We start from the raw sequence: 21,748 nt of genomic DNA on the forward strand, positions 1-21,748 counted from the left end.
GGTGTAAGTGTGTGTCTTTGTGACTTGGTGTAAGTGTATGTCTTTGTCACTTGGTGTCAGTCTATGTCTGTGTTACTTGGTGTAAGTGTTTGTCTTTGTTACTGGTTGTCAGTGTATGTCTTTGTTACTTGGTGTACGTGTGTGTTTGTGATACTTGGTGTAAGTGTGTGTCTGTGTTAACGGGTATCAGAGTATGTCTTTGTTACTTGGTGTCTGTGTATGTCAAAATACTTGGTGTCAGTGTATGGCTGTGTTACTTGGTGTAAGTGTGTGTCTTTGTTACTTGGTGTAAGTGTATGCCTTTGTTACTTGGTGTCAGTGTATGTCTTTGTCACTTGGTGTCAGTGTGTGTCTGTGTTACTGGGTATCAGTGCATGTCTTTGTGACTTGGTATCAGTGTATGTCTTTGTAACTTGGCGTCAGTGTATGTCTGTGTTACTTGGTGTAAGTGTGTGTCTGTGTTACTGGGTATCAGTGTATGTCTTTGTGACTTGGTTTCAGTGTATGTCTTTGTTACTGGGTGTCAGTGTGTGTCTTTGTGACTTGGTGTCTGTGTATGTCTTTGTTACTTGGTGTAAGAGTGTGTCTGTGCTACTGGGTATCAGTGTATGTCTTTGTTACTTGGTGTCAGTGTATGTCAAAATACTTGGTGTCAGTGTATATCTTTGTTACTTGGTGTAATTTCTGTCTTTGTTACTTGGTTTCAGTGTATGTCTGGGTTACTTGGTGTAAGTGTGTGTCTTTGTTACTTGGTGTAAGTGTATGTCTTCGTTACTTGTTGTCAGTGTACGTCTTTGTTACTTGGTGTCAGTGTATGTCTGTGTTACTTCGTGTAAGTGTGTGCCTGTGTTACTGGGTATCAGTGTATGTCTTTGTTACTTGGTGTCAGTGTATGTCTGTGTTACTTGGTGTAAGTGTGTGTCTGTGATACTGGGTGTCAGTGTGTGTCTGTGTTTCTTTGTGTAAGTGTGTGCCTTTGTTACTTGGAGTCCGTCTGTGTTTGTGTTACTGGGTGTCAGTGTATGACTTTGTTACTGGGTGTCAGTGTATGACTTTGTTACTTGGTGTCAGTGTGTGTCTGTGTTCCTGGGTATCAGTGTCTGTCTTTGTTACTTGGTGTAAGCGTGTGTCTGTGTTACTGGGTATCAGTGTATGTCTTTGTTGCTTGGTGTCAGTGTATGTCTGTGTTACTTGGTGTAAGTGTGTGTCTGTGTTACTGGGTATCAGTGTATGTCTTTGTGACTTGGTTTCAGTGTATGTCTTTGTTACTGGGTGTCAGTGTATGACTTTGTTACTGGGTGTCAGTGTATGACTTTGTTAGTTGGTGTCAGTGTGTGTCTGTGTTCCTGGGTATCAGTGTCTGTCTTTGTTACTTGGTGTAAGCGTGTGTCTGTGTTACTGGGTATCAGTGTATGTCTTTGTTGCTTCGTGTCAGTGTGTGTCTGTGTTACTTTGTGTAAGTGTGTGCCTTTGTTACTTTATGTCCGTGTGTGTCTGTGTTACTGGGTGTCAGTGTATGACTTTGTTACTGGGTGTCAGTGTATGACTTTGTTACTTGGTGTCGGTGTGTGTCTGTGTTCCTGGGTATCAGTGTCTGTCTTTGTTTCTTGGTGTAAGCGTGTGTCTGTGTTACTGGGTATCAGTGTATGTCTTTGTTGCTTCGTGTCAGTGTATGTCTTTGTTACTTGGTGTCAGTCTATGTCTGTGTTACTTGGTGTAAGTGTGTGTCTTTGTTACTTGTTGTCAGTGTATGTCTTTGTTACTTGGTGTACGTGTGTGTTTGTGATACCTGGTGTCATTGTGTGTCTGTGTTACTTGGAGTCAGTGTATGTCTTTGTTGCTTGGTGTCAGTGTATGTCTGTGTCACTTGGTGTCAGTGTGTTTGTTTGTATTACTGGGTGACAGTGTGTGTCTGTGTTACTTGGTGTAAGTGTGTGTCTTTGTTACTTGGTGTCCGTGTGTGTCTGTGTTACTGGGTGTCACTGTATGTCTTTGTTACTGGGTGTCAGTGTATGTCTTTGTTACTTGGAGTAAGTGTGTGTCTGTGTTACTGGGTATCAGCGTCTGTCTTTGTTACTTGGTGTAAGTGTGTGTCTGTGTTCCTGGGTATCAGTGTATGTCTTTGTTACTTGGTGTAAGTGTGTGTCTTTGCTACTTGGTGTCAGTGTATGTCTGTGTCACTTGGTGTCAGTGTGTTTGTTTGTGTTACTGGGTGTCAGTGTGTGTCTGTGTTACTTGGTGTAAGCGTGTGTCTTTGTTACTTGGTGTCCGTGTGTGTCTGTGTTACTGGGTGTTAGTGTATGTCTTTGTTACTGGGTGTCAGTGTATGTCTTTGTTACTTGGTGGAAGTGTGTGTCTGTGTTACTGGGTATCAGTGTCTGTCTTTGTTACTTGGTGTAAGTGTGTGTCTGTGTTACTGGGTTTCAGAGTATGTCTTTGTTACTTGGTGTCATGTATGTCTCTGTTACTTGGTGTAAGTGAGGTGTCTGTGTTACTGTATATCAGTGTATGTCTTTGTGACTTGGTGTCAGTGTATGTCTTTGTTACTGGGTGTCAGTGTGTGTCTTTGTGACTTGGTGTCAGTGTATGTCTGTGTCACTTGGTGTCAGAGTGTGTCTGTGTTACTGGGTATCAGTGTATGTCTTTGTTACTTTGTCTCAGTGTATGTCAAAATACTTGGTGTCAGCGTATGGCTGTGTTACTTGGTGTAAGTGTGTGTCTTTGTTACTTGGTGTAAGTGTATGTCTTTGTTACTTGGTGTCAGTGTGTGTCTGTGTTACTGGGTATCAGTGCATGTCTTTGTGACTTGGTATCAGTGTATGTCTTTGTGACTTGGCGTCAGTGTATGTCTGTGTTACTTGGTGTAAGTGTGTGTCTGTGTTACTGGGTATCAGTGTATGTCTTTGTGACTTGGTTTCAGTGTATGTCTTTGTTACTGGGTGTCAGTGTGTGTCTTTGTGACTTGGTGTCTGTGTATGTCTTTGTTACTTGGTGTAAGAGTGTGTCTGTGCTACTGGGTATCAGTGTATGTCTTTGTTACTTGGTGTCAGTGTATGTCAAAATACTTGGTGTAAGTGTATGTCTTTGTTACTTGGTGTAATTTCTGTCTTTGTTACTTGGTTTCAGTGTATGTCTGGGTTACTTGGTGTAAGTGTGTGTCTTTGTTACTTGGTGTAAGTGTATGTCTTTGTTACTTGGTGTCAGTGTACGTCTTTGTTACTTGGTGTCAGTGTATGTCTGTGTTACTTGGTGTAAGTGTGTGCCTGTGTTACTGGGTATCAGTGTATGTCTTTGTTACTTGGTGTCAGTGTATGTCTGTGTTACTTGGTGTAAGTGTGTGTCTGTGTTACTGGGTGTCAGTGTGTGTCTGTGTTTCTTTGTGTAAGTGTGTGCCTTTGTTACTTGGAGTCCGTGTGTGTCTGTGTTACTGGGTGTCAGTGTATGACTTTGTTACTGGGTGTCAGTGTATGTCTTTGTTACTTGGTGTCAGTGTGTGTCTGTGTTCCTGGGTATCAGTGTCTGTCTTTGTTACTTGGTGTAAGCGTGTGTCTGTGTTACTGGGTATCAGTGTATGTCTTTGTTGTTTGGTGTCAGTGTATGTCTGTGTTACTTGGTGTAAGTGTATGTCTTTGTTACTTGGTGTCAGTCTATGTCTGTGTTACTTGGTGTGTGTGTGTGTGTATTTGTTACTTGTTGTCAGTGTATGGCTTTGTTACTTGGTGTACGTGTGTGTTTGTGATACTTGGTGTAAGTGTGTGTCTGTGTTACTGGGTATCAGAGTATGTCTTTGTTACTTGATGTCTGTGTATGTCTGTGTTACTTGGTGTAAGTGAGGTGTCTGTGTTACTGTATATCAGTGTATGTCTTTGTGACTTGGTGTCAGTGTATGTCTTTGTTACTGGGTGTCAGTGTGTGTCTTTGTGACTTGGTGTCAGTGTACGTCTGTGTTACTTGGTGTAAGTGTGTGTCTGTGATACTGGGTGTCAGTGTGTGTCTGTGTTTCTTTGTGTAAGTGTGTGCCTTTGTTACTTGGAGTCCGTCTGTGTTTGTGTTACTGGGTGTCAGTGTATGACTTTGTTACTGGGTGTCAGTGTATGACTTTGTTACTTGGTGTCAGTGTGTGTCTGTGTTCCTGGGTATCAGTGTCTGTCTTTGTTACTTGGTGTAAGCGTGTGTCTGTGTTACTGGGTATCAGTGTATGTCTTTGTTGCTTGGTGTCAGTGTATGTCTGTGTTACTTGGTGTAAGTGTGTGTCTGTGTTACTGGGTATCAGTGTATGTCTTTGTGACTTGGTTTCAGTGTATGTCTTTGTTACTGGGTGTCAGTGTATGACTTTGTTACTGGGTGTCAGTGTATGACTTTGTTAGTTGGTGTCAGTGTGTGTCTGTGTTCCTGGGTATCAGTGTCTGTCTTTGTTACTTGGTGTAAGCGTGTGTCTGTGTTACTGGGTATCAGTGTATGTCTTTGTTGCTTCGTGTCAGTGTGTGTCTGTGTTACTTTGTGTAAGTGTGTGCCTTTGTTACTTTATGTCCGTGTGTGTCTGTGTTACTGGGTGTCAGTGTATGACTTTGTTACTGGGTGTCAGTGTATGACTTTGTTACTTGGTGTCAGTGTGTGTCTGTGTTCCTGGGTATCAGTGTCTGTCTTTGTTTCTTGGTGTAAGCGTGTGTCTGTGTTACTGGGTATCAGTGTATGTCTTTGTTGCTTCGTGTCAGTGTATGTCTTTGTTACTTGGTGTCAGTCTATGTCTGTGTTACTTGGTGTAAGTGTGTGTCTTTGTTACTTGTTGTCAGTGTATGTCTTTGTTACTTGGTGTACGTGTGTGTTTGTGATACCTGGTGTCATTGTGTGTCTGTGTTACTTGGAGTCAGTGTATGTCTTTGTTGCTTGGTGTCAGTGTATGTCTGTGTCACTTGGTGTCAGTGTGTTTGTTTGTATTACTGGGTGACAGTGTGTGTCTGTGTTACTTGGTGTAAGTGTGTGTCTTTGTTACTTGGTGTCCGTGTGTGTCTGTGTTACTGGGTGTCACTGTATGTCTTTGTTACTGGGTGTCAGTGTATGTCTTTGTTACTTGGAGTAAGTGTGTGTCTGTGTTACTGGGTATCAGCGTCTGTCTTTGTTACTTGGTGTAAGTGTGTGTCTGTGTTCCTGGGTATCAGTGTATGTCTTTGTTACTTGGTGTAAGAGTGTGTCTTTGTTACTTGGTGTCAGTGTATGTCTGTGTCACTTGGTGTCAGTGTGTTTGTTTGTGTTACTGGGTGTCAGTGTGTGTCTGTGTTACTTGGTGTAAGCGTGTGTCTTTGTTACTTGGTGTCCGTGTGTGTCTGTGTTACTGGGTGTTAGTGTATGTCTTTGTTACTGGGTGTCAGTGTATGTCTTTGTTACTTGGTGGAAGTGTGTGTCTGTGTTACTGGGTATCAGTGTCTGTCTTTGTTACTTGGTGTAAGTGTGTGTCTGTGTTACTGGGTTTCAGAGTATGTCTTTGTTACTTGGTGTCATGTATGTCTCTGTTACTTGGTGTAAGTGAGGTGTCTGTGTTACTGTATATCAGTGTATGTCTTTGTGACTTGGTGTCAGTGTATGTCTTTGTTACTGGGTGTCAGTGTGTGTCTTTGTGACTTGGTGTCAGTGTATGTCTGTGTCACTTGGTGTCAGAGTGTGTCTGTGTTACTGGGTATCAGTGTATGTCTTTGTTACTTTGTCTCAGTGTATGTCAAAATACTTGGTGTCAGCGTATGGCTGTGTTACTTGGTGTAAGTGTGTGTCTTTGTTACTTGGTGTAAGTGTATGTCTTTGTTACTTGGTGTCAGTGTGTGTCTGTGTTACTGGGTATCAGTGCATGTCTTTGTGACTTGGTATCAGTGTATGTCTTTGTGACTTGGCGTCAGTGTATGTCTGTGTTACTTGGTGTAAGTGTGTGTCTGTGTTACTGGGTATCAGTGTATGTCTTTGTGACTTGGTTTCAGTGTATGTCTTTGTTACTGGGTGTCAGTGTGTGTCTTTGTGACTTGGTGTCTGTGTATGTCTTTGTTACTTGGTGTAAGAGTGTGTCTGTGCTACTGGGTATCAGTGTATGTCTTTGTTACTTGGTGTCAGTGTATGTCAAAATACTTGGTGTAAGTGTATGTCTTTGTTACTTGGTGTAATTTCTGTCTTTGTTACTTGGTTTCAGTGTATGTCTGGGTTACTTGGTGTAAGTGTGTGTCTTTGTTACTTGGTGTAAGTGTATGTCTTTGTTACTTGGTGTCAGTGTACGTCTTTGTTACTTGGTGTCAGTCTATGTCTGTGTTACTTGGTGTAAGTGTGTGCCTGTGTTACTGGGTATCAGTGTATGTCTTTGTTACTTGGTGTCAGTGTATGTCTGTGTTACTTGGTGTAAGTGTGTGTCTGTGTTACTGGGTGTCAGTGTGTGTCTGTGTTTCTTTGTGTAAGTGTGTGCCTTTGTTACTTGGAGTCCGTGTGTGTCTGTGTTACTGGGTGTCAGTGTATGACTTTGTTACTGGGTGTCAGTGTATGTCTTTGTTACTTGGTGTCAGTGTGTGTCTGTGTTCCTGGGTATCAGTGTCTGTCTTTGTTACTTGGTGTAAGCGTGTGTCTGTGTTACTGGGTATCAGTGTATGTCTTTGTTGTTTGGTGTCAGTGTATGTCTGTGTTACTTGGTGTAAGTGTATGTCTTTGTTACTTGGTGTCAGTCTATGTCTGTGTTACTTGGTGTGTGTGTGTGTGTATTTGTTACTTGTTGTCAGTGTATGGCTTTGTTACTTGGTGTACGTGTGTGTTTGTGATACTTGGTGTAAGTGTGTGTCTGTGTTACTGGGTATCAGAGTATGTCTTTGTTACTTGATGTCTGTGTATGTCTGTGTTACTTGGTGTAAGTGAGGTGTCTGTGTTACTGTATATCAGTGTATGTCTTTGTGACTTGGTGTCAGTGTATGTCTTTGTTACTGGGTGTCAGTGTGTGTCTTTGTGACTTGGTGTCAGTGTACGTCTGCGTCACTTGGTGTCAGAGTGTGTCTGTGTTACTGGGTATCAGTGTATGTCTTTGTTACTTTGTCTCAGTGTATGTCAAAATACTTGGTGTCAGTGTATGGCTGTGTTACTTGGTGTAAGTGTGTGTCTTTGTTACTTGGTGTAAGTGTATGCCTTTGTTACTTGGTGACTGTGTATGTCTGTGTTACTTGGTGTAAGTGAGGTGTCTGTGTTACTGTATATCAGTGTATGTCTTTGTGACTTGGTGTCAGTGTATGTCTTTGTTACTGGGTGTCAGTGTGTGTCTTTGTGACTTGGTGTCAGTGTACGTCTGTGTCACATGGTGTCAGAGTGTGTCTGTGTTACTGGGTATCAGTGTATGTCTTTGTTACTTTGTGTCAGTGTATGTCAAAATACATGATGTCAGTGTATGTCTGTGTTACTTGGTGTAAGTGTGTGTCTTTGTTACTTGGTGTAAGTGTATGTCTTTGTTACTTGGTGTCAGTCTATGTCTGTGTTACTTGGTGTAAGTGTGTGTCTTTGTTACTTGTTGTCAGTGTATGTCTTTGTTACTTGGTGTACGTGTGTGTTTGTGATACTTGGTGTAAGTGTGTCTGTGTTACTGGGTATCAGGGTATGTCTTTGTTACTTGGTGTCAGTGTGTGTCTGTGTTACTGGGTATCAGTGCATGTCTTTGTGACTTGGTATCAGTGTATGTCTTTGTGACTTGGCGTCAGTGTATGTCTGTGTTACTTGGTGTAAGTGTGTGTCTGTGTTACTGGGTATCAGTGTATGTCTTTGTGACTTGGTTTCAGTGTATGTCTTTGTTACTGGGTGTCAGTGTGTGTCTTTGTGACTTGGTGTCTGTGTATGTCTTTGTTACTTTGTGTAAGAGTGTGTCTGTGCTACTGGGTATCAGTGTATGTCTTTGTTACTTGGTGTCAGTGTATGTCAAAATACTTGGTGTAAGTGTATGTCTTTGTTACTTGGTGTAATTTCTGTCTTTGTTACTTGGTTTCAGTGTATGTCTGGGTTACTTGGTGTAAGTGTGTGTCTTTGTTACTTGGTGTAAGTGTATGTCTTTGTTACTTGGTGTCAGTGTATTTCTGTGTTACTTGGTGTAAGTGTGTGTCTGTGTTACTGGGTGTCAGTGTGTGTCTGTGTTTCTTTGTGTAAGTGTGTGCCTTTGTTACTTGGATTCCGTGTGTGTCTGTGTTCCTGGGTATCAGTGTCTGTCTTTGCTACTTGGTGTAAGCGTGTGTCTGTGTTACTGGGTATCAGTGTATGTCTTTGTTGTTTGGTGTCAGTGTATGTCTGTGTTACTTGGTGTAAGTGTATGTCTTTGTTACTTGGTGTCAGTCTATGTCTGTGTTACTTGGTGTAAGTGTGTGTCTTTGTTACTTGTTGTCAGTGTAAGTCTTTGTTACTTGGTGTACGTGTGTGTTTGTGATACTTGGTGTAAGTGTGTGCCTGTGTTACTGGGTATCAGAGTATGTCTTTGTTACTTGATGTCTGTGTATCTCTGTGTTACTTGGTGTAAGTGAGGTGTCTGTGTTACTGTATATCAGTGTATGTCTTTGTGACTTGGTGTCAGTGTATGTCTTTGTTACTGGGTATCAGTGTGTGTCTTTGTGACTTGGTGTCAGTGTATGTCTGCGTCACTTGGTGTCAGAGTGTGTCTGTGTTACTGGGTATCAGTGTATGTCTTTGTTACTTTGTCTCAGTGTATGTCAAAATACTTGGTGTCAGTGTATGGCTGTGTTACTTGGTGTAAGTGTGTGTCTTTGTTTCTTGGTGTAAGTGTATGCCTTTGTTACTTGGTGTCTGTGTATGTCTGTGTTACTTGGTGTAAGTGAGGTGTCTGTGTTACTGTATATCAGTGTATGTCTTTGTGACTTGGTGTCAGTGTATGTCTTTGTTACTGGGTGTCAGTGTGTGTCTTTGTGACTTGGTGTCAGTGTATGTCTGTGTCACTTGGTGTCAGAGTGTGTCTGTGTTACTGGGTATCAGTGTATGTCTTTGTTACTTTGTGTCAGTGTATGTCAAAATACTTGATGTCAGTGTATGTCTGTGTTACTTGGTGTAAGTGTGTGTCTTTGTTACTTGGTGTAAGTGTATGTCTTTGTTACTTGGTGTCAGTCTATGTCTGTGTTACTTGGTGTAAGTGTGTGTCTTTGTTACTTGTTTTCAGTGTATGTCTTTGTTACTTGGTGTACGTGTGTGTTTGTGATACTTGGTGTAAGTGTGTGTCTGTGTTACTGGGTATCAGAGTATGTCTTTGTTACTTGATGTCTGAGTATGTCTGTGTTACTTGGTGTAAGTGAGGTGTCTGTGTTTCTGTATATCAGTGTATGTCTTTGTGACTTGGTGTCAGTGTATGTCTTTGTTACTGGGTATCAGTGTGTGTCTTTGTGACTTGGTGTCAGTGTATGTCTGCGTCACTTGGTGTCAGAGTGTGTCTGTGTTACTGGGTATCAGTGTATGTCTTTGTTACTTTGTCTCAGTGTATGTCAAAATACTTGGTGTCAGTGTATGGCTGTGTTACTTGGTGTAAGTGTGTGTCTTTGTTTCTTGGTGTAAGTGTATGCCTTTGTTACTTGGTGTCTGTGTATGTCTGTGTTACTTGGTGTAAGTGAGGTGTCTGTGTTACTGTATATCAGTGTATGTCTTTGTGACTTGGTGTCAGTGTATGTCTTTGTTACTGGGTGTCAGTGTGTGTCTTTGTGACTTGGTGTCAGTGTATGTCTGTGTCACTTGGTGTCAGAGTGTGTCTGTGTTACTGGGTATCAGTGTATGTCTTTGTTACTTTGTGTCAGTGTATGTCAAAATACTTGATGTCAGTGTATGTCTGTGTTACTTGGTGTAAGTGTGTGTCTTTGTTACTTGGTGTAAGTGTATGTCTTTGTTACTTGGTGTCAGTCTATGTCTGTGTTACTTGGTGTAAGTGTGTGTCTTTGTTACTTGTTTTCAGTGTATGTCTTTGTTACTTGGTGTACGTGTGTGTTTGTGATACTTGGTGTAAGTGTGTGTCTGTGTTACTGGGTATCAGAGTATGTCTTTGTTACTTGATGTCTGAGTATGTCTGTGTTACTTGGTGTAAGTGAGGTGTCTGTGTTTCTGTATATCAGTGTATGTCTTTGTGACTTGGTGTCAGTGTATGTCTTTGTTACTGGGTGTCAGTGTGTGTCTTTGTGACTTGGTGTCAGTGTATGTCTGTGTCACTTGGTGTCAGAGTGTGTCTGTGTTACTGGGTATCAGTGTATGTCTTTGTTACTTTGTCTCAGTGTATGTCAAAATACTTGGTGTCAGTGTATGGCTGTGTTACTTGGTGTAAGTGTGTGTCTTTGTTTCTTGGTGTAAGTGTATGCCTTTGTTACTTGGTGTCTGTGTATGTCTGTGTTACTTGGTGTAAGTGAGGTGTCTGTGTTACTGTATATCAGTGTATGTCTTTGTGACTTGGTGTCAGTGTATGTCTTTGTTACTGGGTGTCAGTGTGTGTCTTTGTGACTTGGTGTCAGTGTATGTCTGTGTCACGTGGTGTCAGAGTGTGTCTGTGTTACTGGGTATCAGTGTATGTCTTTGTTACTTTGTGTCAGTGTATGTCAAAATACTTGATTTCAGTGTATGTCTGTGTTACTTGGTGTAAGTGTGTGTCTTTGTTACTTGGTTTAAGTGTATGTCTTTGTTACTTGGTGTCAGTCTATGTCTGTGTTACTTGGTGTAAGTGTGTGTCTTTGTTACTTGTTTTCAGTGTATGTCTTTGTTACTTGGTGTACGTGTGTGTTTGTGATACTTGGTGTAAGTGTGTGTCTGTGTTACTGGGTATCAGAGTATGTCTTTGTTACTTGATGTCTGAGTATGTCTGTGTTACTTGGTGTAAGTGAGGTGTCTGTGTTTCTGTATATCAGTGTATGTCTTTGTGACTTGGTGTCAGTGTATGTCTTTGTTACTGGGTGTCAGTGTGTGTCTTTGTGACTTGGTGTCAGTGTATGTCTGTGTCACTTGGTGTCAGAGTGTGTCTGTGTTACTGGGTATCAGTGTATGTCTTTGTTACTTTGTCTCAGTGTATGTCAAAATACTTGGTGCCAGTGTATGGCTGTGTTACTTGGTGTCAGTGTATGTCTTTGTTACTTGGTGTCAGTGTGTGTCTGTGTTACTGGGTATCAGTGCATGTCTTTGTGACTTGGTATCAGTGTATGTCTTTGTGACTTGGCGTCAGTGTATGTCTGTGTTACTTGGTGTAAGTGTGTGTCTGTGTTACTGGGTATCAGTGTATGTCTTTGTGACTTGGTTTCAGTGTATGTCTTTGTTACTGGGTGACAGTGTGTGTCTTTGTGACTTGGTGTCTGTGTATGTCTTTGTTACTTGGTGTAAGAGTGTTTCTGTGCTACTGGGTATCAGTGTATGTCTTTGTTACTTGGTGTCAGTGTATGTCAAAATACTTGGTGTAAGTGTATGTCTTTGTTACTTGGTGTAATTTCTGTCTTTGTTACTTGGTTTCAGTGTATGTCTGGGTTACTTGGTGTAAGTGTGTGCCTTTTTTACTTGGTGTAAGTGTACGTCTTTGTTACTTGGTGTCAGTGTATGTCTGTGTTACTTGGTGTAAGTGTGTGCCTGTGTTACTGGGTATCAGTGTATGTCTTTGTTACTTGGTGTCAGTGTATGTCTGTGTTACTTGGTGTAAGTGTGTGTCTGTGTTACTGGGTGTCAGTGTGTGTCTGTGTTTCTTTGTGTAAGTGTGTGCCTTTGTTACTTGGAGTCCGTGTGTGTCTGTGTTACTGGGTGTCAGTGTATGACTTTGTTACTGGGTGTCAGTGTATGACTTTGTTACTTGGTGTCAGTGTGTGTCTGTGTTCCTGGGTATCAGTGTCTGTCTTTGTTACTTGGTGTAAGCGTGTGTCTGTGTTACTGGGTATCAGTGTATGTCTTTGTTGCTTGGTGACAATGTATGTCTGTGTTACTTGGTGTAAGTGTATGTCTTTGTTACTTGGTGTCAGTCTATGTCTGTGTTACTTGGTGTAAGTGTGTGTCTTTGTTACTTGTTGTCAGTGTATGTCTTTGTTACTTGGTGTACGTGTGTGTTTGTGATACTTGGTGTAAGTGTGTGTCTGTGTTACTGGGTATCAGAGTATGTCTTTGTTACTTGATGTCTGAGTATGTCTGTGTTACTTGGTGTAAGTGAGGTGTCTGTGTTTCTGTATATCAGTGTATGTCTTTGTGACTTGGTGTCAGTGTATGTCTTTGTTACTGGGTGTCAGTGTGTGTCTTTGTGACTTGGTGTCAGTCTATGTCTGTGTCACTTGGTGTCAGAGTGTGTCTGTGTTACTGGGTATCAGTGTATGTCTTTGTTACTTTGTCTCAGTGTATGTCAAAATACTTGGTGTCAGTGTATGGCTGTGTTACTTGGTGTAAGTGTGTGTCTTTGTTACTTGGTGTAAGTGTATGCCTTTGTTACTTGGTGTCAGTTTATGTCTTTGTTACTTGGTGTCAGTGTGTGTCTGTGTTACTGGGTATCAGTGCATGTCTTTGTGACTTGGTATCAATGTATGTCTTTGTGACTTGGCGTCAGTGTATGTCTGTGTTACTTGGTGTAAGTGTGTGTCTGTGTTACTGGGTATCAGTGTATGTCTTTGTGACTTGGTTTCAGTGTATGTCTTTGTTACTGGGTGTCAGTGTGTGTCTTTGTGACTTGGTGTCTGTGTATGTCTTTGTTACTTGGTGTAAGAGTGTGTCTGTGCTACTGGGTATCAGTGTATGTCTTTGTTACTTGGTGTCATTGTATGTCAAAATACTTGGTGTAAGTGTATGTCTTTGTTACTTGGTGTAATTTCTGTCTTTGTTACTTGGTTTCAGTGTATGTCTGGGTTACTTGGTGTAAGTGTGTGTCTTTTTTACTTGGTGTAAGTGTACGTCTTTGTTACTTGGTGTCAGTGTATGTCTGTGTTACTTGGTGTAAGTGTATGTCTTTGTTACTTGGTGTCAGTCTATGTCTGTGTTACTTGGTGTAAGTGTGTGTCTTTGTTACTTGTTGTCAGTGTATGTCTTTGTTACTTGGTGTACGTGTGTGTTTGTGATACTTGGTGTACGTGTGTGTCTGTGTTACTGGGTATCAGAGTATGTCTTTGTTACTTGATGTCTTAGTATGTCTGTGTTACTTGGTGTAAGTGAGGTGTCTGTGTTTCTGTATATCAGTGTATGTCTTTGTGACTTGGTGTCAGTGTATGTCTTTGTTACTGGGTGTCAGTGTGTGTCTTTGTGACTTGGTGTCAGTCTATGTCTGTGTCACTTGGTGTCAGAGTGTGTCTGTGTTACTGGGTATCAGTGTATGTCTTTGTTACTTTGTCTCAGTGTATGTCAAAATACTTGGTGTCAGTGTATGGCTGTGTTACTTGGTGTAAGTGTGTGTCTTTGTTACTTGGTGTAAGTGTATGCCTTTGTTACTTGGTGTCAGTTTATGTCTTTGTTACTTGGTGTCAGTGTGTGTCTGTGTTACTGGGTATCAGTGCATGTCTTTGTGACTTGGTATCAGTGTATGTCTTTGTGACTTGGCGTCAGTGTATGTCTGTGTAACTTGGTGTAAGTGTGTGTCTGTGTTACTGGGTATCAGTGTATGTCTTTGTGACTTGGTTTCAGTGTATGTCTTTGTTACTGGGTGTCAGTGTGTGTCTTTGTGACTTGGTGTCTGTGTATGTCTTTGTTACTTGGTGTAAGAGTGTGTCTGTGCTACTGGGTATCAGTGTCTGTCTTTGTTACTTGGTGTCAGTGTATGTCAAAATACTTGGTGTAAGTGTATGTCTTTGTTACTTGGTGTAATTTCTGTCTTTGTTACTTGGTTTCAGTGTATGTCTGGGTTACTTGGTGTAAGTGTGTGTCTTTTTTACTTGGTGTAAGTGTACGTCTTTGTTACTTGGTGTCAGTGTATGTCTGTGTTACTTGGTGTAAGTGTGTGCCTGTGTTACTGGGTATCAGTGTATGTCTTTGTTACTTGGTGTCAGTGTATGTCTGTGTTACTTGGTGTAAGTGTGTGTCTGTGTTACTGGGTGTCAGTGTGTGTCTGTGTTTCTTTGTGTAAGTGTGTGCCTTTGTTACTTGGAGTCCGTGTGTGTCTGTGTTACTGGGTGTCAGTGTATGACTTTGTTACAGGGTGTCAGTGTATGACTTTGTTACTTGGTGTCAGTGTGTGTCTGTGTTCCTGGGTATCAGTGTCTGTCTTTGTTACTTGGTGTAAGCGTGTGTCTGTGTTACTGGGTATCAGTGTATGTCTTTGTTGCTTGGCGTCAGTGTATGTCTGTGTTACTTGGTGTAAGTGTATGTCTTTGTTACTTGGTGTCAGTCTATGTGTGTGTTACTTGGTGTAAGTGTGTGTCTTTGTTACTTGTTGTCAGTGTATGTCTTTGTTACTTGGTGTACGTGTGTGTTTGTGATACTTGGTGTAAGTGTGTGTCTGTGTTACTGGGTATCAGAGTATGTCTTTGTTACTTGGTGTCTGTGTATGTCTGTGTTACTTGGTGTAAGTGAGGTGTCTGTGTTACTGTATATCAGTGTATGTCTTTGTGACTTGGTGTCAGTGTATGTCTTTGTTACTGGGTGTCAGTGTGTGTCTTTGTGACTTGGTGTCAGTGTATGTCTGTGTCACTTGGTGTCAGAGTGTGTCTGTGTTACTGGGTATCAGTGTATGTCTTTGTTACTTTGTCTCAGTGTGTGTCAAAATACTTGGTGTCAGTGTATGGCTGTGTTACTTGGTGTAAGTGTGTGTCTTTGTTACTTGGTGTAAGTGTATTCCTTTGTTACTTGGTGTCAGTGTATGTCTTTGTTACTTGGTGTCAGTGTGTGTCTGTGTTACTGGGTATCAGTGCATGTCTTTGTGACTTGGTATCAGTGTATGTCTTTGTGACCTGGCGTCAGTGTATGTCTGTGTTACTTGGTGTAAGTGTGTGTCTGTGTTACTGGGTATCAGTGTATGTCTTAGTGACTTGGTTTCAGTGTATGTCTTTGTTACTGGGTGTCAGTGTGTGTCTTTGTGACTTGGTGTCTGTGTATGTCTTTGTTACTTGGTGTAAGAGTGTGTCTGTGCTACTGGGTATCAGTGTATGTCTTTGTTACTTGGTGTCAGTGTATGTCAAAATACTTGGTGTAAGTGTATGTCTTTGTTACTTGGTGTAATTTCTGTCTTTGTTACTTGGTTTCAGTGTATGTCTGTGTTACTTGGTGTAAGTGTGTGCCTGTGTTACTGGGTGTAAGTGTACGTCTTTGTTACTTGGTGTCAGTGTATGTCTTTGTTACTTGGTGTAAGTGTGTGTCCGTGTTACTGGGTGTCAGTGTGTGTCTGTGTTTCTTTGTGTAAGTGTGTGCCTTTGTTACTTGGAGTCCGTGTGTGTCTGTGTTACTGGGTGTCAGTGTATGACTTTGTTACTGGGTGTCAGTGTATGACTTTGTTACTTGGTGTCAGTGTGTGTCTGTGTTCCTGGGTATCAGTGTCTGTCTTTGTTACTTGGTGTAAGCGTGTGTCTGTGTTACTGGGTATCAGTGTATGTCTTTGTTGCTTGGTGTCAGTGTATGTCTGTGTTACTTGGTGTAATTGTATGTCTTTGTTACTTGGTGTCAGTCTATGTCTGTGTTACTTGGTGTAAGTGTGTGTCTTAGTTACTTGTTGTCAGTGTATGTCTTTGTTACTTGATGTAAGTGTGTGTCTGTGTTACTTGGTGTAATTGTGTGTCTGTGTTACTTGGAGTCAGTGTATGTCTGTGTCACTTGGTGTCAGTGTGTTTGTTTGTGTTACTGGGTGACAGTGTGTGTCTGTGTTACTTGGTGTAAGTGTGTGTCTTTGTTACTTGGTGTCCGTGTGTGTCTGTGTTACTGGGTGTCAGTGTATGTCTTTGTTACTGTTGTCAGTATATGTCTTTGTTACTTGATGTAAGTGTGTGTCTGTGTTACTGGGTATCAGATTCTGTCTTTGTTACTTGGTGTAAGTGTGTGTCTGTGTTCCTGGGTATCAGTGTATGTCTTTGTTACTTGGTGTCAGTGTATGTCTGTGTTACTTGGTGCAAGTGTGTGTCTTTGTTACTGGGTATCAGTGTATGTCTTTGTGACTTGGTGTCAGTGTATGTCTTTGTTACTGGGTGTCAGTGTGTTTCTTTGTGACTTGGTGTCAGCGTATGTCTCTGTTACTTGGTGTAAGTGTGTGTCTGAGTTACTGGATATCAGTGTATGTCTTTGTTACTTGGTGTCAGTGTATGTCAAAATACTTGGTGTAAGTGTATGTCTTTGTTACTTGGTGTAATTGTCTGTCTTTGTTACTTGGTTTCAGTGTATGTCTGGGTTACTTGGTGTACGTGTGTGTCTTTGTTACTGTGTGTAAGTGTATGTCTTTTTCACTTGGTGTCAGTGTCTGTCTGTGTTACTTGGTGTAAGTATGTGCCTGTGTTACTGGGTATCAGTGTATGTCTTTGTTACTTGGTGTCAGTGTATGTCTGTGTTACTTGGTGTAAGTGTGTGTCTGTGTTACTGGGTGTCCGTGTGTGTCTGTGTTACTTGGTGTAAGTGTGTGTCTTTGTTACTGGTTATCAATGTTTGACTTTGTTACTTGGTGTCAGTCTATGTCTGTGTTACTTGGTGTAAGTGTGTGTCTTTGTTACTTGGTGTCTGTGTATGTCTTTGTTACTTGGTGTAAGTGTGTGTTTGTGCTACTTAATGTCAGTCTGTGTCTGTGTTACTTGGTGTCAGTGTACGTATTTGTTACTTGGTGTCAGTGTATGTCTGTGTCACTTGGTGTCAGTGTGTTTGTTTGTGTTACTGGGTGTCAGTGTGTGTCTGTGTTACTTGGTGTAAGTGTGTGTCTTTGTTACTTGGTGTCCGTGTGTGTCTGTGTTACTGGGTGTCATTGTATGTCTTTGTTACTGGTTGTCAGTGTATGTCTTTGTTACCTGGTGTAAGTGTGTGTCTGTGTTACTGGGTATCAGTTTCTGTCTTTTTTACTTGGTGTAAGTGTGTGTCAGTGTTACTGGGTATCAGCGCATGTCTTTGTTACTTGGTGTCAGTGTATGTCTGTGTTACTTGGTGTAAGTGTGTGTCTGTGTTTCTGGGTATCAGTGTATGTCTTTGTGACTTGGTGTCAGTGTATGTCTTTGTTACTGGGTGTCAGTGCGTGTCTTTGCGACTTGGTGTCAGTGTCTGTCTTTGTTACTTGGTGTAAGTGTGTGTCTGTGTTACTGGGTATCAGTGTGTGTCTGTGTTACTGGGTGTAAGTGTGTGTCTTTGTTACTAGGTGTCCGTGTGTGTGTGTGTTACTGGGTGTCAGTGTATGTCTTTGTTACTGGGTGTCAGTGTATGTCTTTGTTACTTGGTGTAAGTGTGTGTCTGTGTTACTGTGTTTCAGTGTATGTCTTTGTGACTTAGTGTCAGTGTATGTCTTTGTTACTGGGTGTCAGTGCGTGTCTTTGCGACTTGGTGTCAGTGTCTGTCTTTGTTACTTGGTGTAAGTGTGTGTCTGTGTTACTGGGTATCAGTGTGTGTCTTTGTTTCTTGGTGTCAGTGTATGCCTTTGTCACATTGGTGTCAGTGTATGTCTTTGTTACTTGGTGTCAGTGTGTCTCTGTGTTACTGTGTGGAAGTGTGTGTCTTTGTTACTTGGTGCCCGTGTGTGTCTGTGTTACTGGGTGTCAGTGTCTGTCTTTGTTACTGGGTGTCAGTGTATGTCTTTGCTACTTGGTGTAAGTGTGTGTCTGCGTTACTGGGTATCAGTGTCTGTCTTTGTTACTTGGTGTAAGTGTGTGTCTGTGTTACTGGGTATCAGTGTATGTCTTTGTTACTTGGTGCCAGTGTATGTCTGTGTTACTTGGTTTAAGTGTGTGTCTGTGTTACTGGGTATCAGTGTATGTCTTTGTGACTTGGTGTCAGTGTATGTCTTTGTTACTGGCTGTCAGTGTGGGTCTTTGTGACTTGGTGTCAGTGTATGTCTGTGTTACTTGGAGTAAGTGTATGTCCTTGTTACTTGGTGTCAGTCTATGTCTGTGTTACTTGGTGTAAGTGTATTTCTTTGTTCCTTGGTGTCAGTGTATATCTGTGTTACTTGGTGTAAGTGAGGTGTCTGTGTTACTGTATATCAGTGTATGTCTTTGTGACTTGGTGTCAGTGTATGTCTTTGTTATTGGGTGTCAGTATGTGTGTTTCTGACTTGGTGTCAGTGTATGTCTTTGTTACTTGGTGTAAGTGTGTGTCTGTGTTACTGGGTATCAGTGTGTGTCTTTGTTACTTGGTGTCAGTGTATGACTTTGTTACTTGGTGCCAGTGTATGTCTTTGTTACTTGGTGTCAGTGTGACTCTGTGTTACTGTGTGGAAGTGTGTGTCTTTGTTACTTGGTGCCCGTGTGTGTCTGTGTTACTGGGTGTCAGTGTCTGTCTTTGTTACTGGGTGTCAGTGTATGTCTTTGCTACTTGGTGTAAGTGTGTGTCTGTGTTACTGGGTATCAGTGTCTGTCTTTGTTATTGGGTGTCTGTATGTGTCTTTGTGACTTGGTGTCAGTGTATGTCTTTGTTACTTTGTGTCAGTGTATGTCAAAATACGTGGTGTCAGTTTATGTCTGTGTTACTTGGTGTAAGTGTGTGTCTTTGTTACTTGGTGTAAGTGTCTGCCTTTGTTACTTGGTGTCAGTGTATGTCTTTGTTACTTGGTGTCATTGTGTGTCTGTGTTACTGGGTATCAGTGTATGTCTTAGTGACTTGGTGTCAGTGTATGTCTTTGTTACTGGGTGTCAGTTTGTGTCTTTGTGACTTGGTGTCAGTGTATGTCTTTGTTACTGGGTGTCAGTGTGTCTTTGTGACTTGTTGTCAGTGTATGTCTTCGTTACTTGGTGGAATTGTCTGTCTTTGTTACTTGCTGTATGTGTATGTCTTTGTTACTTGGTGTCAGTGTATGTCTTTGTTACTTGTTGTCAGTGTGTGTCTGTGTTACTGGGTGTCAGTGTATGTCTTTGTTACTGGGTGTAAGTGTGTGTCTGTGTTACTTGGTGTCAGTGTATGTCTTTGTTACTGCTTATTAGTGTTTCTCTGTGTTACTGGGTGTCAGTGTGTGTTTGTTTGTGTTACTTGGTGTCAGTGTATGCCTTTGTTACTTGGTGTCCGTGTGTGTCTGTGTTACTGGGTGTCAGTGTATGTCTTTGTTACTGGGTGTCAGTGTATGTCTTTGTTACTTGGTGTAAGTGTGTGTCTGTGTTACTGGGTGTCAGTGTCTGTCTTTGTTACTTGGTGGAAGTGTGAGTCTGTGTTACTGGGTATCAGTGCATGTCTTTGTTACTTGGTCTCAGTGTATGTCTGTGTTACTTGGTGTAATTGTCTGTCTTTGTTACTTGGTGTCAGTGTATGTCTGTGTTACGTGGTGTAAGTGTCTGTCTTTGTTACTTGGTGTAAGTGTGTGTCTGTGTTACTGGGTATCAGTGTATGTCTTAGTGACTTGGTGTCAGTGTATGTCTTTGTTACTGGGTGTCAGTTTGTGTCATTGTGACTTGGTGTCAGTGTATGTCTTTGTTACTGGGTGTCAGTGTGTGTCTTTGTGACTTGTTGTCAGTGTATGTCTTTGTTACTTGGTGGAAGTGAGTGTCTGTGTTACTGGGTATCAGTGTATGTCTTTGTTACTTGGTGTCAGTGTATGTCAAATACTTGGTGTAGGTGTATGTCTTTGTTACTTGGTGTAATTGTCTGTCTTTGTTACTTGCTGTAAGTGTATGTCTTTGTTACTTGGTGTCAGTGTATGTCTTTGTTACTTGTTGTCAGTGTGTGTCTGTGTTACTGGGTATCAGTGTATGTCTTTGTGACTTGGTGTCAGTGTATGTCTTTGTGACTTGGTGTCAGTGTATGTCTTTGTTACTTGGGTGTAAGTGTGTGTCTGTGTTACTTGGTGTCAGTGTATGTCTTTGTTACTTGGTGTAAGTGTGTGTCTGTGTTTCTGGGTATCAGTGTCTGTCTTTGTTACTTGGTGTAAGTGTGTGTATTTGTTACTTAGTGTAATTGTATGTCTTTGTTACTTGGTGTCATTGTATCTCTGTGTTACTTGGTGTAAGTGTATGTCTTTGTTACTTGGTGTAAGTGTGTGTCTGTGTTACTTGGTGTAAGTGTATGTCTGTGTTCCTGGGTATCAGTGTATGTCTTTGTTACTTGGTGTCAGTGTATGTCTGTGTTACTTGTTGTAAGTGTGTGCCTGTGTTACTGGTTATCAGTGTATGTCTTTGTTACTTCGTGTCAGTGTATGTCTGTGTTACTTGGTGTAAGTGTGTGTCTGTGTTACTGGGTGTCAGTGTGTGTATGTGTTACTTGGTGTAAGTGTGTGTCTTTGTTACTTGGTGTCCGTGTGTGTCTGTGTTACTGGGTGTCAGTGTTTTCTGTGTTACTTGGTGTAAGTGTGTGTCTTTGTCACTTGTTGTAATTGTATGTCTTTGTTACCTGTTGTCAGTGTATGTCTGTGTTACTTGGTGTAAGTGTGTGCCTGTGTAACTTGGTGTCAGTGTGTGTCTGTGTAACTTGGTGTAAGTGTGAGTCTGTGTTCCAGGGTATCAGTGTATGTCTTTGTTACTTGGTGTCGATGCATGTCTTTGTTACTTGGTGTAAGTGTGTGCCTGTGTAGCTTGGTGTAAGTGTGTGTCTGTGTTCCAGGGTATCAGTGTATGTCTTTGTTACTTGGTGTCAGTGTATGTCTGTGTTACTTGGTGTAAGTGTGTGTCTGTGTTACTGGGTGTCAGTGTATGTCTGTGTTACTTGGTGTAAGTCTGTATCTTTGTTACTTGGTGTCCGTGTGTGTCTGTGTTACTGGGTGTCAGTGTATGTCTTTGTTACTGGGTGCCAGTGTATGTCTTTGTTACTTGGTGTAAGTGTGGGTCTGTATTTCTGGGTATCAGTGTATGTCTTTGTTACTTGGTGTCAGTGTATGTCTGTGTTACTTGGTGTAAGTGTATGTCTTTGTTACTTGGTGTCCGTGTGGGTCTGTGTTACTGGGTGTCAGTGTATGTCTTTGTTAATGGGTGTCAGTGTATGTCTTTGTTACTTGGTGTAAGTGTGTGTCTGTGTTCCTGGGTATCAGTGTCTGTCTTTGTTACTTGGTGTAAGTGTGTCTCTGTGTTACTGGGTATCAGTGCATGTCTTTGTTAATTGGTCTCAGTGTATGTCTGTGTTACTTGGTGTAAGTGTGTGTCTGTGTTACTGGGTATCAGTGTATGTCTTTGTGACTTGGTGTCAGTGTATGTCTTTGTTACTGGGTGTCAGTGTGTGTCTCTGTGAATGGGTGTCAGTGTATGTCAAAATACTTGGTGAAAGTGTATGTCTTTGTTACTTGGTGTAATTGTCTGTCTTTGTTACTTGGTGTCAGTGCATGTCTGTGTTACTTGGTGTAAGTGTGTGTCTTTGTTACTTTGTGTAAGTGTGTGTCTGTGTTACTGGGTATCAGTGTATATCTTTGTGACTTGGTGTCAATGTCTGTCTTTGTTACTGGTTGTCAGTTTGTGTCTTTGTGACTTGGTGTCAGTGTATGTCTTTGTTACTTGGTGTAAGTGTGTGCCTGTGTTACTGGGTATCAGTGTATGTCTTTGTTACTTGGTGTCAGTGCATGTCAAAATACTTGGTGTAAGTGTATGTCTTTGTTACTTGGTGTAATTGTCTGTCTTTGTTACTTGGTGTAATTGTATGTCTTTGTTACTTGGTGTCAGTGTCTGTCTTTGTTACTTGGTGTCAGTGTATGTCTGTGTTACTTGGTGTAAGTGTGTGTCTTTGTTACTTGGTGTAAGTGTACGTCTTT

Source organism: Heterodontus francisci, unplaced genomic scaffold (assembly GCF_036365525.1).
Source record: "Heterodontus francisci isolate sHetFra1 unplaced genomic scaffold, sHetFra1.hap1 HAP1_SCAFFOLD_91, whole genome shotgun sequence".
NCBI lineage: Eukaryota > Metazoa > Chordata > Chondrichthyes > Heterodontiformes > Heterodontidae > Heterodontus > Heterodontus francisci.